The sequence below is a fragment of the Schistocerca nitens genome, chromosome 6, assembly GCF_023898315.1.
Source record: "Schistocerca nitens isolate TAMUIC-IGC-003100 chromosome 6, iqSchNite1.1, whole genome shotgun sequence".
NCBI lineage: Eukaryota > Metazoa > Arthropoda > Insecta > Orthoptera > Acrididae > Schistocerca > Schistocerca nitens.
In genome coordinates this window covers 119887025-119903821 of record NC_064619.1, presented here as the reverse complement: position 1 = coordinate 119903821, position 16797 = coordinate 119887025, and positions in this window count along the sequence as shown.

The following is a 16797-nucleotide window of genomic DNA, read 5'->3' as shown; positions in this document are numbered from 1 at the left end:
AGACATGTTGCACAAAAATCAGTACCTGTCAAACCCATACAGCCCCTCAGAACTCATCCGCATTTGCTTAATCAAATTACCTGAACATTTAAGACATATTATTTTGGCAGGACGTTGCAAAGACGACATTGAAGCTTTTCAGGGACTGTTACAAGAACTGGAAATTGACACTCACAATCGCGGAACGCGAAACCAGGAACACAACAATTACAGGTCACATCCGTCGCAATTCCGCGATGAAAGAAGTAATAACTGGACACGACAAGGCTATTCTTTCAACGTAAATCGAGACCGAAACAGACACCACCCGTATGACAACCGTTGGCAGAGTAGTAATAATTACAGGGAAAGATCACCTCTCCGCGGTAATGACAATCACAGAGATAATCAGAGAAACAGACAATATGGGAACCAAAATAATTATTATCAAGGGAGACAGAATAACTTCAGACGCAACAGTTCGGCGCACAGTTACAATTCAGGGAGAAATTCTCCACCACATGACCGACAAACAAGAAACTATGGAATCTATCGACATGACGACAGACGATATGATCGTAACGACAGACCTGAATTGCATCAGAACTGGCGGGATTTAAACACGGCAGGGCCCTCCCGGCGAGACGAATTTGTGGAAGTTCGGTCTCCGAATCCCATTAACGACGCGCGCCAATAAAGAAACAATGACCCGCACCGCAGGCGGACACCTGCGCCGGCTGGCTCCGAGAAGGATAACATAGACGCTAGCCTTGAGAAAAATTCCAGTATTCTTTAACGACGTACACCGCATGATAATTGCATTGTTCAAACTCTGAGTACTATGAAGAGCAAAGGTTTACACCACATTTCACACGTGAAACCGTTTATTGAGAGATAATGTGCCTTTTTAACTTGAGATTTTAATGCAACATTTTGGTTTATTTGAAAATGCATTCTGGAATTAAAGTGCTTTCTGAGAGATACCAGATGACACAGAGGTTAGTTTATGTGACAGCTACACGACTATATCACGACGCTACTAATGTGTGACACAATTCACCTTGTTGCTTTTGCGGTGTATGTGTTTTATATTTGCACAGTTTTCTGAATTCTTCTGGAAAGTAAAACATGTTTTAGTAGTAACTTTTGTGGTATAGCAACAATGAGACAGCCTTTTTCGTAGCACAACAATACGTTACAATACAGTACTTTCTTCATCACAACAATAAGCATAATAACTAAGATATCTATACGCAAAGCATTTCACCTTTGTCTATCATGAGGTAAGTACATTGACTTTTGTGGAACTCAGCTTTCGGAGGACGATATCTACGACACTCACACAGAGATTATCTTACAACAAGACGCACAGTTTAGCGCTACAGGACACGTGTTTGAGTGATTAATTTTGTACTTAAAACATTTATTTTTAAAGATTTTTGAATTGCAAAGAAAGTTTTCTGTGATACATTTCATTCCATTGCTGTAATCTGTAACACCTGAGGGTATAATTACATTTATACTCAGGGGGGTACACGCTTACTTTGTGTACCATGTGTTTGGCGAGCACAAGGAGCCCTAGCTAATATGGTATTTGCTTATACAACTTTACACATCGGTACCATATTTCTCTAACACATAAATTACACAGCTATCTGATTATTTGACAGAGAAACAAACATTCTTTTTACTACATCAGTGACAGATGTTTACGTAATTACACAGTTGGATACCTTCACACTTACGAAATTGTATTTTGTCTATACTTTGTGAACTGTTCATATTTTTTTGGACCCATTGTGATACTATGAGAGCTTTGAATGATATATTTGGTAAGGGAGCATGATTTTAAAGTACGTTTGAGGTAGATGACACTACTGAAATGAGCAGAGAATTTTTCTAGGTTTTGAAATTATTGGAGGAAGCTACGACGATTTTGAGATTTGACTGAGGTGTTATGATGTTATTTTTACGACGACGATGTGTATTATGCTGCTGAGGTATGTTTATGGTCAAGAAGCTGATGCTATATGAGTTATTTGATTATGCTACGTATTCATTAACAGGAAATATTGAAGAAGCGTCGACGAATTTGTATATGTGTAATAAGGTAAGGAGTAATGAATAGTAATTTAGGGACTCTGATTTGTGGAAAAGGATGTTGGAAACCAAGAATCGTACTTTAAGAGTTATGAAATGTGTGTAAATGCGTGAATGTATCACAATGCCGACGAAAATTTTTTGGACACTGTTATATTCATGGGATTTTGTTTTTACAGGTTTGCAACGCTAATTCTTGACCTGTGAAATATTTTTATTTAAGACTGCCATTGTAGCGGAAACTGCTGTCGTAAATATTTCCGTACGAAAGTTAAGTGACCACCTGCACGTAATACGTCGTGGGCACACAGCTGTGTCAGACACCTGGGCGACAGCCGCCCGAACAAAAAAAAACCATTAGCCTTCCAGCGGCACAGGTAGAAGAAAAAAGAGGCCATTATAATCGCTATTGACGTTCCTTTGTAGAAAGCATCGCAACATTTCACGGCTATTGTCGTGCTAATTGAGAGAAATGCCATATGGCTAGTGAATGACGTTTCACGCCTTGCTTTGCCCATTTTGTTTAATATCTAGTTTCTAGCTGCACTGCAGCACTGGTTAAAATAAAATTTTATAGATGTACTAATATAAATATTTTCTGTCTGCAGATCTATTAAATAATAATTTTGTAATCCACATTCTTCGAAAAAGGAGCTCTTGGAATGGAAAGAACAATAAGAAGGGACTAATACCAGGAACTGCATACATAATTTTCTTTTCAACTACTGAGTAATTTTTTGTAGAATTAGTTCTTGTGGTGCACCACTTTAATTACTTAGACATTAAGATATGATTATACATTTCCCTTATCTGCATTGTTATCTTTAGTGTACTATTTTTTCTGCTTGAGCTATGTCATATTTAGGTATAAGTTGCTGCTGTTTGCCAGGCATAGTGTTATTGAATTTGATTTTGTATTATTCTGTTAAGCCAGTTTTACTAATGATTTATTTTTATATTTTTATTGTTTGCTGCACATTGCCTTAGATTAGTTGTAATATTACAATTGCTTTGCTAATTTCTTAATACTGCTTGCTTCGCAAATCTGCGTTTTTTTTTTCATTGCTGTTTATATTAATTGTTTTATGTGATGCTGCATTGCCTCGTCCCTTAGTTTAGCATCTGAGCTCAGTAGATTTAAGTTAGCGTAAGAGGGGTAGACTATATAAGAAACAGATTTGGCAAAAATGAGTATTGTGCACTAAGAACTAACTATTTTGAAAGAAATATGGTTGGAACACAGAAAAGAGGTACAGATAGGACTTTTTGGGAATAATGATGAACGAAGGGAGATCTCCAAGAACAAAAAAGGTTTTGTTCGCAAAATACTGCAGTACCAAAAGTTACACTGAAAACGAACCCTGTCCTTTCCTTTTGTGTTATCTCACTATGTGTTTGTGTACTCTTTTATATTTGTGTTTTTCCTGTCTTTATGTGTTTAGCTAATAAGATTTATGTTGTATAATTTTTCAAATACTATGTTATTTACTTTGTAAAGATGTTTAGATTACCGCAACTGTTATTTGTATTGTTATGTTCTTGAATGATGTGTTTTGTATCTTTGTTATTGTGTTCTTATGTTATAAAATTGTAATTGACACCAGGTCATCAAATTAAGCAACTTGTAAGTTACATTTCACTGCACACGTTTTTGTTGGTCATAGTATATGGACAATATGTGACAAGTAGGGACTGTTAGTGTTTGCACGTGTGTTAATAATTCAGCAAGGGACTGGATAACAGCATTGCTTGTTCTAAGGACAATTCCAACAACTTTGTGAGTGCACAAGTGGTGGTTATGGACTTGTTATATTATCCGCAAGACTCTTCAATGGTGATTGTGTACCTGCACAGTCACAACAGATGACTGCTGGCCATCTCTACAAGGACTACAGTGGGTCTGCGCCTCTGGTGGCCCACCAGTACCATTATATCTCTACAAGGACTGCAGTGGGTCTGCACCTTTGATGACTCACCAATACCATTATTTCTACAAGAACTGCAGTGGGTCTGCACCTCTGGTGGCCCACCAATACCGTAATCTCTACCAGGACTACAGTGGGCCTGCTCTGTGATGACCTACCCCCAATACTCTTCAAAACTTCGACTGACTCCGCTGTGGGTTTGCTCTGTTGTGGACCCATTACCTGTCAGCATGTCAAGAGTCAGCACTGTCTTTCCGTTGGAAGGACAACGCTACTTCTTCAAGACTGCATGGAAATCCACTACTTCCGTGTGCATTTTCTTTTACTGCTCAGACTTTGAGAAAAACACTGATATTTTAACTTAATGAACGATTAGGACTGCCTTTATGGACTGTGAGAAAATTTTAGCTTTTGACCAACATTGTATCAATAAGTGTGTGCATTTGATTTCTTTGTTATTGTAATTATAAAAAAAAATTTTTAACAAATATGTATTGGCCAGTGCCCAACAAAATTTGTAAAATTTTTTGTGGGGAGCATGGGGGCTATGTAAGTAGGCTGTTTAGGTTTTTTTATTGATAACGCCACCTCTGTATGAAAATCACCGGCTGTGCCGTGTGCAGTCTGTGGCTGCTTTGCATTGTTGTAATACTCAACCATTGTAGTGTTAGGCAGCTGGCTGTGAACAGCGTAGCGTTGCGCAGTTGGAGGTGAGCCGCCAGCAGTGGTGGATGTGGGGAGAGAGATGGCGGAGTTTTGTAATTTGTCATGATATCAAGGTAAATACATTGTTTGTTCTCTATTAATATCTTTCATTTGCTAACTATCCCTATCAGTAGTTAGTGCCTTCCATAGTTTGAATCTTTTATTTAGCTGGCAGTAGTGGCGCTCGCTGTATTGCAGTAGCTTGAGCAGCGAAGATTTTTGGTGAGGTAAGTGATTTGTGAGACGTATAGGTTAATGTTAGTCAGGGCCATTCTCTTGTAGAGAATTTTGAAAGTCAGATTGCGTTGCGCTAACAAAATATTGTGTGTTGAAAGTCAGATTGCGTTGCGCTAAAAAAAATATTGTGTGTCAGGTTAAGCACAGTCGTGTAAAATTGTTTAAAAGGGGACGTTTCAATTGGAAAGCGGCACGGAAAGTCTCTCTCGGCACCAGCACAAGACACAACTTTTACATGAGCAGTTGAGAGTTTGGTAGCTCGTCCCCAACTGACTCTTAATCTCTCCTTTTCTACCTAGGCCAACTCATTTTGCTCGCGCTACACAGTTCCGTTCCCGTGGGGAATCACAACAACTTCTACATACGAAATAACTAAGAACCCTAAGTGAAGGTCAGCAGTTTACATAACAGTAACCAAACATATTAAGTAAAACAGAACATTTGCACATATTGATATTTCTACAAAAAATTATTCATCCAAATTCCAAATAAATACAATAAGTTTTGTCTCCCTCAAAATGAGACAAAGAATTTAAATGATAGATACACTACATTGCATAGAATCAAACCATGACATAAAAGTTTTTACGAAGGAAAGAACGAACACTTTTGTGCTATTAATGCAATCAAACAATATTTACAATGTCTTAATGACAGAAGGTAGAACAGTCAACACAGAAAAATTTATGTCAGAAGATCTGTGGAGCTCTGGTGTTACAAACTAAACATAATTACTTACATGGAAGATCATCCACAGCATGGTTAAAAAAAAAAAAAAGAACAGATGTCGAATATGTCCGCAGCAATAGGACCGTGTTGTGCATAAGAAAAACTACGGGTATTCAAGGAAGAACAAGGAGCACTTGTTGCAAAAATTGATGTTTGCGCATTTAAAGGATGCACGGTATAATTTACAGGATGCTCATGATAGTTACCTACTATATTATGTACATAAAACTGCGTACGACATAGATTGCATTGATTTCAAGGGAATCAGTGGGTGGTTGCATAACTTCAAACAATGCTGCAGAACTGAAAGAAGTGATAACGAAATTTCAAACAAAGCGTCAACTTCGCGAAGCACAGCAAACTTGTCCCGTCGTTCAGAAAGGAATTTGCTTACAACTCCGACCATTCGGGGTTTGAAGAGAAAATGCATACGAAAGGAACCTTGTAAATTACGGGTACCAAGAGAGTTGCATCAGTATCAACTAACATCAGTGTCTTAACGCATCCTTATACAATTATACCGTCTGTTAATCTGGATGGTGAATTGGCTGGAAAATTTTTATTGTGCTGCGAGACATTAGAGATGCTCTGCCTCCTGCTACTCTTTATCGTGTACGTGGTCTTGCAAGAGCTGTAGGGAATATTTACGTTACAGCAAGCAAGAGTCGAGAAATGGCGCATAAGAACTACAAATATGGTATGAGCACTGCTTTTGGACAATAGTTGGGAAAAATAAATTGCTTTTGCTTGGTTCCTGGTCTACGTATAAAAATTATACTCCTTTAGAGGAAACTACACTCCTGGAAATTGAAATAAGAACACCGTGAATTCATTGTCCCAGGAAGGGGAAACTTTATTGACACATTCCTGGGGTCAGATACATCACATGATCACACTGACAGAACCACAGGCACATAGGCACAGGCACAAGGTCGTATGCAGTCCTGATTGTGGCGCTCACCTGCACGGCGCCAAACACGCATACGACCATCATTGGCACCAAGGCAGAAGCGACTCTCATCGCTGAAGACGACACGTCTCCATTCGTCCCTCCATTCACGCCTGTCGCGACACCACTGGAGGTGGGCTGCACGATGTTGGGGCGTGAGCGGAAGACGGCCCAACGGTGTGCGGGACCGTAGCCCAGCTTCATGGAGACGGTTGCGAATGGTCCTCGCCGATACCCCAGGAGCAACAGTGTCCCTAATTTGCTGGGAAGTGGCGGTGCGGTCCCCTACAGCACTGCGTAGGATCCTACGGTCTTGGCGTGCATCCGCGCGTCGCTGCGGTCCGGTCCCAGGTCGACGGGCACGTGCACCTTCCGCCGACCACTGGCGACAACATCGATGTACTGTGGAGACCTCACGCCCCACGTGTTGAGCAATTCGGCGGTACGTCCACCCGGCCTCCTGCATGCCCACTATACGCCCTCGCTCAAAGTCCGTCAACTGCACATACGGTTCACGTCCACGCTGTCGCGGCATGCTACCAGTGTTAAAGACTGCGATGGAGCTCCGTATACCACGGCAAACTGGCTGACACTGAAGGCGGCGGTGCACAAATGCTGCGCAGCTAGCGCCATTCGACGGCCAACACCGCGGTTCCTGGTGTGTCCGCTGTGACGTGCGTGTGATCATTGCTTGTACAGCCCTCTCGCAGTGTCCGGAGCAAGTATGGTTGGTCTGACACACCGGTGTCAATTTGTTCTTTTTTCCATATCCAGGAGTGTATTCCTGTTGAAAAGTGTGTGACATTGCAGTTCACACTACTTGGAACCATTGGACAAATTCGGCCCCTGATTGCTTGTTTTTTTCTGTGCCCGCAAAACATATAATCGCACTATCTGCAGCTGCGCCTTAAAGCATAGCCAGTTTCACGATAAGCTGCGCGACAGACTTTCGCATTCGATTGTATGCCACCACATTCTATGTTTTTATCACCCCGTTACACCAATACGATTCTATACACTTCCTTTAAAGGTGGATACCTAGCTGAACGTCCTCCACTGCTTGTAACTCCCGCGGAATTCGCCTCAGATCTTCATGATGCGAAACTTTGTGTTCACTGTGGCTCACCATTTTTCATTCAGTATACATGGCGCAAGTCAATGGTTTGTTTTGAACTTTTCTTGAATGTCGACGATGTCCATTTCGTGAAGTGTAATACACACATCCCACAGATGGTTGATCTCTGCACCTCCCCGGCGCTCATCTTCTGTCGCTACCCTGATGCACATGGTGAGTCATTAGCAGTTAAGCCGTCCGGAGTGGCCGAGCGGTTCTAGGCTCTTCAGTCTGGAACCGCGTTACCGCTACGGTCGCAGATTCGAATCCTGCCTCTGGCATGGATGTGTGTGATGTCCTTAGGTTAGTTAGGTTTAAGTAGGTCTAAGTTCTAGGGGACTGATGACCTCAGATGTTAAGTCCCATAGTACCCAGCGTCATTTGAACCATTTCATTAGCAGTTAGTATTTTTCCTGTCATAACTGATAACACAACACTTTTCAGAAGATTGATCTTGTGACCTCGAACTTGATGGGTTCCTCGTGAGACAGGGAAGAGAACCTACTGGCACAACTGTGTTGGTGGTGACGGGCGATCGGCGACAGGCGTCGTTTTCAATCGCTTGTTACTTTCTGGATAACTCTCGTATCACATGGAGGTCGTTAAGTAAGCTGAGAGCATTACGAAGGTGCTCCAGTGATAGAAGCTTCGAGAGAGACATTGAGCATCAGGAAGACAATTAAGTTCCGAGAGCATATTGTAACCTCCCTGCAAATAATGTTTAATGAAAAACAAGAAAATCGTGCCAAGTGTAACCTCTCCACACGTAAATTTAATTAAATGAAAATTTGAAATGGAAGTGGAGCCATGCGTAACGTCCCCACAAAAATTAAGGAATGAAAATTGACCAAAAACCCACAATACTATTAATTAAATAATGAACCATGAATGAAATGTAGCCTCGTGACAGAAATAATAATATCTGGTAAATTTTATAAGGGCAGCAGCGCTGACCTTCGGCCCTGTATTCTGACAAGGGAACCTCCCCATCGGACCCCCTCAGATTTAATTATAACTTGGCACAGTGGATAGGCCTTGAAAAACTGAACACAGATCAATCGAGAAAACAGGAAGAAGTTGTGTGGAACTATGATAAAAATAAGCAAAATATACAAACTGAGTAGTCCATCCACAAGATAAGCAACATCAAGAAGAATGTGTGCTCAGGAGCGCCGTGGTCCCGTGGTTAGCGTGAGCAGCTGCGGAACAAGAGGTCCTTGGTTCAAGTCTTCAGTTGAGCGAAAATTTTACTGTCTTTATTTTCACAAAGTTATGATCTGTTCGTTTGTTCATTGACGTCTCTGTCCACTGTAATAAGTTTAGTGTCTGTGTTTTGCGACCGCACCGCAGAACCGTGCGATTATTATTGAAGTCGCGAGCTATATTTGTTGGATTCATATTGCCCACGGAATACACCTCACGTATTTAATGCACTCTCGTCCAAAGTAGCGAACAGTCAACTGCCAGCCATGGAGCCTCGTTAGCAGGAATACTCTCTCTTCCGTGCGCTGTAGTCGAATGACGTCGTGTGTTTCGATGTTTGTTAAGGTGTAGCGCCCCATACTACGGCGCAGTTATCTCGCATCGCACGGACGGATAATAATTGTCTGAAAATAAAAATTTAAACTTTTCACACTCGAGGAGACTTGAACCAAGGACCTCTCGTTCCGTAGTTGCGCACGCTAACCACGGGACCACGTTCTCCTCGATGTTGCCTATCTTGCACGTGGACTACTCAATTTGTATATTTTGATTATTTTCTTCAGTTCCACACAACTTCTTCCTGTTTTCTCGATTGATCTGTGTTCAGTTTTTCAAGGCCTATCCACTGTGCCAACTTATAACTAAATCTGAGGGGGGTGCGATGGGGAGGTTCCCTTGTGAGTAACAAAAGCAAAATTCTTACCTCAATAAAAACTGCAACTATATCTGCTCTTATTTATCGACACAGCTTCGTGCAATGCTGGCGTATATATATATATATATATATATATATATATATATATATATATATATATATATATTCTTGGATGCAATGCATCGGAAAAATTCTTTAAATTGAAATGAATGCTTTTTCTTCAAAAGAGTGGAAAAATTCTTTAAATTGAAATGAATACTTTTCTTTAAAAAAGTTACTTTAAAAAAAATTATTATTGGGGCATTTTTTTGAACAAATTAAATTACAGTTAACATACATTATTAAATATGCTCAAGGCTGCTTCTTTACCTTCTACAACAATACTCATCCTCCAGAGTCCTGACCAGAGTCGCGACCAGAGCACACAGCCGACGCATGCCGACTCCCTACTACTGTATCCGACTGACTACTACTGCAGACTCGCGCAGACAAGCGCAGACTGACTTCTACTGTCGACTCGCGCAGACTCGCGACAAGCAACAACTAACAATAAAATACTCTCTGGTCAGAGATTCTGTCATGCTTCGCCCATCGCCGGCGAAGCATACACCTTACAATATGTTACGGGTCAGGCAGCGTATGAGTTCCTCCCACAAATGAGTTTCAAAATGAATAAGGCGGGAAACTTACAGAAATTCGAGGTCTTGCAGAGTCTCAGCAACACTCGTTTTTCCCGCGAACGAAGTCAGGAAAGGGGCGAATTATGATGGTCGGTTCGCCATACACTGAAAGAACTCTATTATACTGAGGTGACAACAGTCATGGAATACCCCCCAGTATAGTGCTGGACCTCCTTTCGTCCGGCGTAGTGCACCAACTTAACGTGCATGGACTCAACAAGTCGCTGGAAGTTGAAACGTATCTGTGAAATCGTTTCATAAGACACTTGTCGAATTCGGTACAACTTATTCACTTTACTACCTGATTTTTGCTCAATTCAGGAACTCTTCCACAAAGACTGAGCACTCAAATAAGGCTTATTGAATATTATATGTGTGTTTTAATGTGGGGTTTCGGTTTTGTTTTGTGGGGAGCGCTGAGTTGGTCATCGTCTGCTGTGAGCAGACGATGTTGCTTCTCGTTCAAAGGAGAGCACAGGATGACCAACTTACGTTTCCAATACCTGAACAGAGAGGTTTACCCATCCTAGTCGAAGGTTGTTTTTGTGCGTGAGGTTGGTGACGGATGGCTACCCGTCTGGTAGCTTCCGCTGCATGGGGAGCTAAGTAATCTCGAAAGAGAAAGCGGCACTCTTCGGTGAACGCTTGGTGGGTAGGGATCGTAGCTCTTAAGGAGGATTTCAGGTGATAGGAAGCAGGTTGAGTTAGAAATTCGTTATGCTTAACTGTTGAAGTACTTAAGAAATTCAGCTTAACTGAAGCGAGTTATTTTTCCGTATGTACCATAATTATATTGCTTTAAATAGGCGATTTTTGGGTAGTTGAGTTAAAAGTGTGGAAGTTACTTTGTGCATTTTGAACAACGATGAAGTAGAATTTCAAACGGTAAATCTGATTAGGCAAAGCTGGCTAGTATCACTTCAACCGTATGTGAGTGTAATACTGTGTCGAAGCGAGTTTGATTTTTAATCTTATATTTTCTAGAAGTTGCTTTTGTCTCTTTGTGACGGTTTTGTGCAAAGTGTTTGGTAATCAATGACCCTTCTGGTCCACCACGGCACCACAATAGGCTTTATTTTAACGCTTTGCTTGTTTAATTAGCTATAATTTCTACAAGAATATCTGTTCTTTCGTGCGCTTTCTACAAAGCAGCACAACAGTTTGATTCAGAATGCACCACGTGCTCTAGTTCGACCGTTTGCAAGCAGCATAGCAGTTAGTATGTTGAATAATTATCGCACAACCTCGTGCATTGGTTAAACCTCTGTCCAGAATAGTGCATGCGTAGAATCGTAATGCGAATCTCACTGAGATATTTTTATGGTATGTATGCAAAGGAGATGATACTATCATTGTCTCCCACCCCCGTTTTCTGTGTTTCTTCTTGCTGTAGTTAAATTGTGCTCTGTTACATTCTCACGTAATTCTTACTTAAATATTTCTAGTCAGGCACCAAATATGTGCAGTTAGGATATGCAACCAAATACTTACATACAATAAATAATCTACGTGAAAGATAAATTCTGTGGTGTTGATCTTACCAACTTACTCCGTTTACCAATACTGAATTAATCAAGTTGCTTCATGCACGACATGCAGTGCTGTTTGTCTGGCTTCTAATAGAAGATTGCATACTTGTAATTAAATTATTAAAGTAATTAAACTAATAATTTTCCAGCTCCGTTTTATTCTGAATGGTTAGGAAGGGCTTGGGCTGGTTGCGACCCTGAATTTCTGAATTTTTATCATTATTTGTGTGAGAGAAGCAGCTAGAAGTGCGAGATAACGTATATGGCTCCATGAGAAACGTCGTAAAGATAGTAATACGTTACAAAGTCCGTTGCAAAACTATTGCGCCATGCCGCCTCTATAGCTGTCCATAATTCTGTTAGTGTTGCCGGTGCGGGATTTTGTGCATGAACTGGCCTCTCTCTTAAGCCCCAAAAATGATAAATGGGATTCATGTGGCGCGATTTGAGTAGCCATATCATTCTCTCGAACTGGCTCTGAGCACTATGGGACTTAACATCTAAGGTCATCAGACCCCTAGAACTCATAACTACTTAAACCTAACTAACCTAAGGACATCACACACATCCATGCCCGAGGCAGGATTCGAACCTGCGACCGTAGCGGTCACGCGGTTCCAGACTGTAGCGCCTAGAACCGCTCGGCCACACTGGCCGGCATTCGCTCGAACTCTCCAAAATGTTATTCAAACCAGTCGCGAACAGTTGTGGCCCAGTGACATGGCCCATTTCGTCCATAAGATTTCAATCGATTTGCTGCAAACGGTCTCCACATAACCGAACATTATCGGTTCAGTTGGACCAGAGGTCTCTATCCCTTCCACGTAAACATAGCACAGACCATTATGCAGCCACCACCAGCTTGCATAGTGTCTTGTTAACACCTTGGGTCCATCGCTTCGTGAGGTTGAAAGGTCTCTGTAGGATTCCTTTCATGTTAATTTCTTAAATCTGTTGTCATTTACGGTATAAATTCCTCTTCTAAATTTACTGTGGCGTTTCTATCTGGAAGGAGACTGAGTAGTGGAACGTGTTACTTTTACACATAAACAAGAACGATCTGTCACACTACTACACTTTAAAACACAGTTTATATGTAATTCATGTCACACAGTCTCATACGGAACCTACATCCGCTTTTTTTATATACTGTATATGATAAGATACTGTCATCCCCCTTAGCTTCTGTGTGAGAGGATGAATGAGCAAATGTATTTCTAGTTGCATGCTTGAGGGTAGCAGACAAGCCTGTCTGCTAGAGAACAGTAGGACCAACGTCGGAACAGGTAGCTACGCTTTCTAAAAACAGAGAGGTTTCTATTCTTAGTATGGTCCTGTCCGTCCCTTGTCATGTTGGTATAGGAAGCTGCCTCTCTGGCCACTTCTGTTTGTATTTGTGAGCCACCCTCAGGAAGGGACCACGGCAGTCTGTCCGCGGCGAGCGTCTGAAGTGGTAAGATCTCTGGCTAAGCGCGTGTCTGCTAAGTCCGTAGGACAATGGATTTCTTAAGTTCAGCCTAACTGAAAATTTAATCACCTTTATTTCAGGTTTAGGTCTAAAATATCTAATGTTATCTTAAATTGCAACGCAGTGTATTTCGAGTGTGAAGTTCAGAATATCTTCCGGTAGTTGCTTTGTCACTACTTTGTGAGTAAAGTGGAACCACGTGTTGATCAGTAACTCTAACTAAGATCATCAATCTTAAATGCGAATGTGCGTGAGATTATAACGTCTCGTCTTGACAATATTTTTCAATATAGCAACTTTTCTTTATGTTCAACCCACGTGGGGTGTCCTTTGTGAGACCAGTACCACGTGCTTATACAATTGTTTGACCCATCAGGTTAATAGTAAGACGATAGTAACCAGTTCGAGCTTTTTCTTTTGTAAATTGTTTTTCGATCTAATTTATTTTAATTATCATAATTATTGTGGAGTTACACTCTGTGTAAACCAACTTGACCACGTGAAGCATGTGGTGTAATCGTCAAAGAAGCCCTCAGCTATTCTTTTCGGGAAGATTTCACAGAGAGTTAATATGAATTTAGTATACCAGTGTGTGCTAATTACATGACGGACAGGATTGCGCTACGAACGTAACTTCTTTGGGTGAAAATTGAATCGGTTGGTTGGTTAATTTCCTCTTGCATATGTTTCAACGTTCTTCGTGTGTTATTTTATGAATGCAGTGTTGTATGCAGTCTCCCAATCTTGACTCCATATTTAATGTGTTCCGTAAGATTACAAATTCACATTTTCACAGTCCTAAATAAGGCACCAGCTTAGTTATGATTCGAGTTTAATATGCTGAAATTTCAATGATCAATGTTAAAATAAATTTCCAAATGTAAACTGATTTATTTCTTTTTATTTAAATAAAAAGAAATAAATCAGTTTACATTTGGAAATTTATTTTAACATTTAAATAAAAAGAAATAAATCAGTTTACATTTGGAAATTTATTTTAACATTGATCATTGAAATTTCAGCATATATATATATATATATATATATATATATATATATATATATATATATATATATATATATATATATATCACCGGTTGTCGTATGACTATTAAAAGATTATAATTAATGTTAGTCTGGTTGGGAATTTGGTAAGCTATACTGGATACCTGGTGAAACAGTTGCTCAGTAATGCAAGGTTAACTTCCCCAGACAGCTCACAGCTTTTAACCCCCTTTTATTATCTTGAATATCAGCACCGCTTTCATAGCATATTAAACCAACAACATTACAAGGTTTGCGTCACACTCGAACCCCATCATCAGGTCTTATAGACTGAAATCGGAACTCATCTATCAAGGCCACGGTTTTCCACTCTTCTGGAGTCCAACCGATACAGTCACGAGCCCATGAGAGGCGCTACAAGCGATACTGCGCTGGTCGTCTGCTGTCATAGGCCGTTAACGCCAAATTTCGGCCCACTGTTCTAACGGACGCGTTCGTCGTACGTCTCACATTGATTTCTGCGATTATGTGACGCAGTGTTGCTTGTCTGTGAGTACTGACAACGGTACGTAAACGCCGCTGCTCTCGGTCGGTAAGTGAAGGCCGTCGACAGCTGCGTTGTCTGTGGTGCGAGGTAATGCCTGAAATTTGCTATTCTCGGCGCACTCTTGACACTATGGATCTCAGAATATTTGATTCCCTATAGGTTTCCGTAACGGAATGACCCAAGTGTCTAGCTCTATCATTGCGTGGTGACAGTATGTTATTCCAGTTGTGCAACCATAACCACGTCGGGAACCTTTTCACATGAATCACCTGAGTACAAATGACAGTTTCACCAATGTACTGTTGTTTTATGCCTTGTGTGTGTGTTCGCCATCTATATATGAGCATATTGCTATCCCATGACTTTTGTCACCTCATGCTTGTCCAAAGGAACTTTGCATCATAATTCAGAATAACACAGGCAATTCAGTTTTGTATAGTACCTTTTTTTCAACATACTTTGAGGTGATAAAAGTCATGGGATAGCGATATGTACATATACAGATGGCGGTAGTATCGCGTACACAAGGCACAAAAGGGCAGTGCATTAGCGGAGCTGTCATGTGTTCTGAGGTGAGTCACGCGGAAAGATTTTCAACTTGATTATGGCTGTACGAGAGGAATTAATAAACTTTGAACTCGGAATGGTAGCTAGAGCTAGACGCATGGGACATTCAGTTTCCGAAATCGTTAGGGAATTCAATATTCCGAGATTAACAGTGTGTAGAGTGTACCAGTAATACCAAATTTCCGGCATTATGTCTCACCATGGACAAAACTATGGCACGGCCTTCACTTAATGATCGACAGCAGCGGCGTTTGCGTAGCGTTCCCATTGCTAATAGACAAGCAACACTGCAGAAATCAGTGTGTGCAATACGACGAAAGTAGGTGTTAGAACAGTGCAGCGAAATTTGACATTAATGGGCCATGGCACCAGACGACCGACGCGAGAGCCGTTGCTAACAGCACGCACGACATCGCTTTCCACGCATCTCCTGGGCTCGTGGCAGAATCGGTTGGACTCGACGACTGGAAAACTGTGGCCTGGTCATATGAGTCCAGATTTCAGTTGGTAAGAGCCTACCATCTGATGAACAAGATGCATGAAACAGGTGAAATACCCTCAGACTTCAAGAAGAATATAATAATTCCAATCCCAAAGAAAGCAGGTGTTGACAGATGTGAGAATTACCGAACAATCAGTTTAATAAGCCACAGCTGCAAAATACTAACACGAATTCTTTACAGACGAATGGAAAAACTAGTAGAAGCCGACCTCGGGGAAGATCAGTTTGGATTCCGTAGAAATACTGGAACACGTGAGGCAATACTGACCTTACGACTTACCTTAGAAGAAAGATTAAGGAAAGGCAAACCTACGTTTCTAGCATTTGTAGACTTAGAGAAAGCTTTTGACAATGTTGACTGGAATACTCTCTTTCAAATTCTAAAGGTGGCAGGGGTAAAATACAGGGAGCGAAAGGCTATTTACAATTTGTACAGAAACCATATGGCAGTTATAAGAGTCGAGGAACATGAAAGGGAAGCAGCGGTTGGGAAGGGAGTAAGACAGGGTTGTAGCCTCTCCCCGATGTTATTCAATCTGTATATTGAGCAAGCAGTAAAGGAAACAAAAGAAAAATTCGGAGTAGGTATTAAAATCCATGGAGAAGAAATAAAAACTTTGAGGTTCGCCGATGACATTGTAATTCTGTCAGAGACAGCAAAGGACTTGGAAGAGCAGTTGAACGGAATGGATGGTGTCTTGAAGGGAGGATATAAGATGAACATCAACAAAAGCAAAACGAGGATAATGGAATGTAGTCGAATTAAGTCGGGTGATGTTGAGGGTATTAGATTAGGAAATGGCACACTTAAAGTAGTAAAGGAGTTTTGCTATTTGGGGAGCAAAATAACCGATGATGGTCGAAGTAGAGAGGATATAAAATGTAGACTGGCAATGGCAAGGA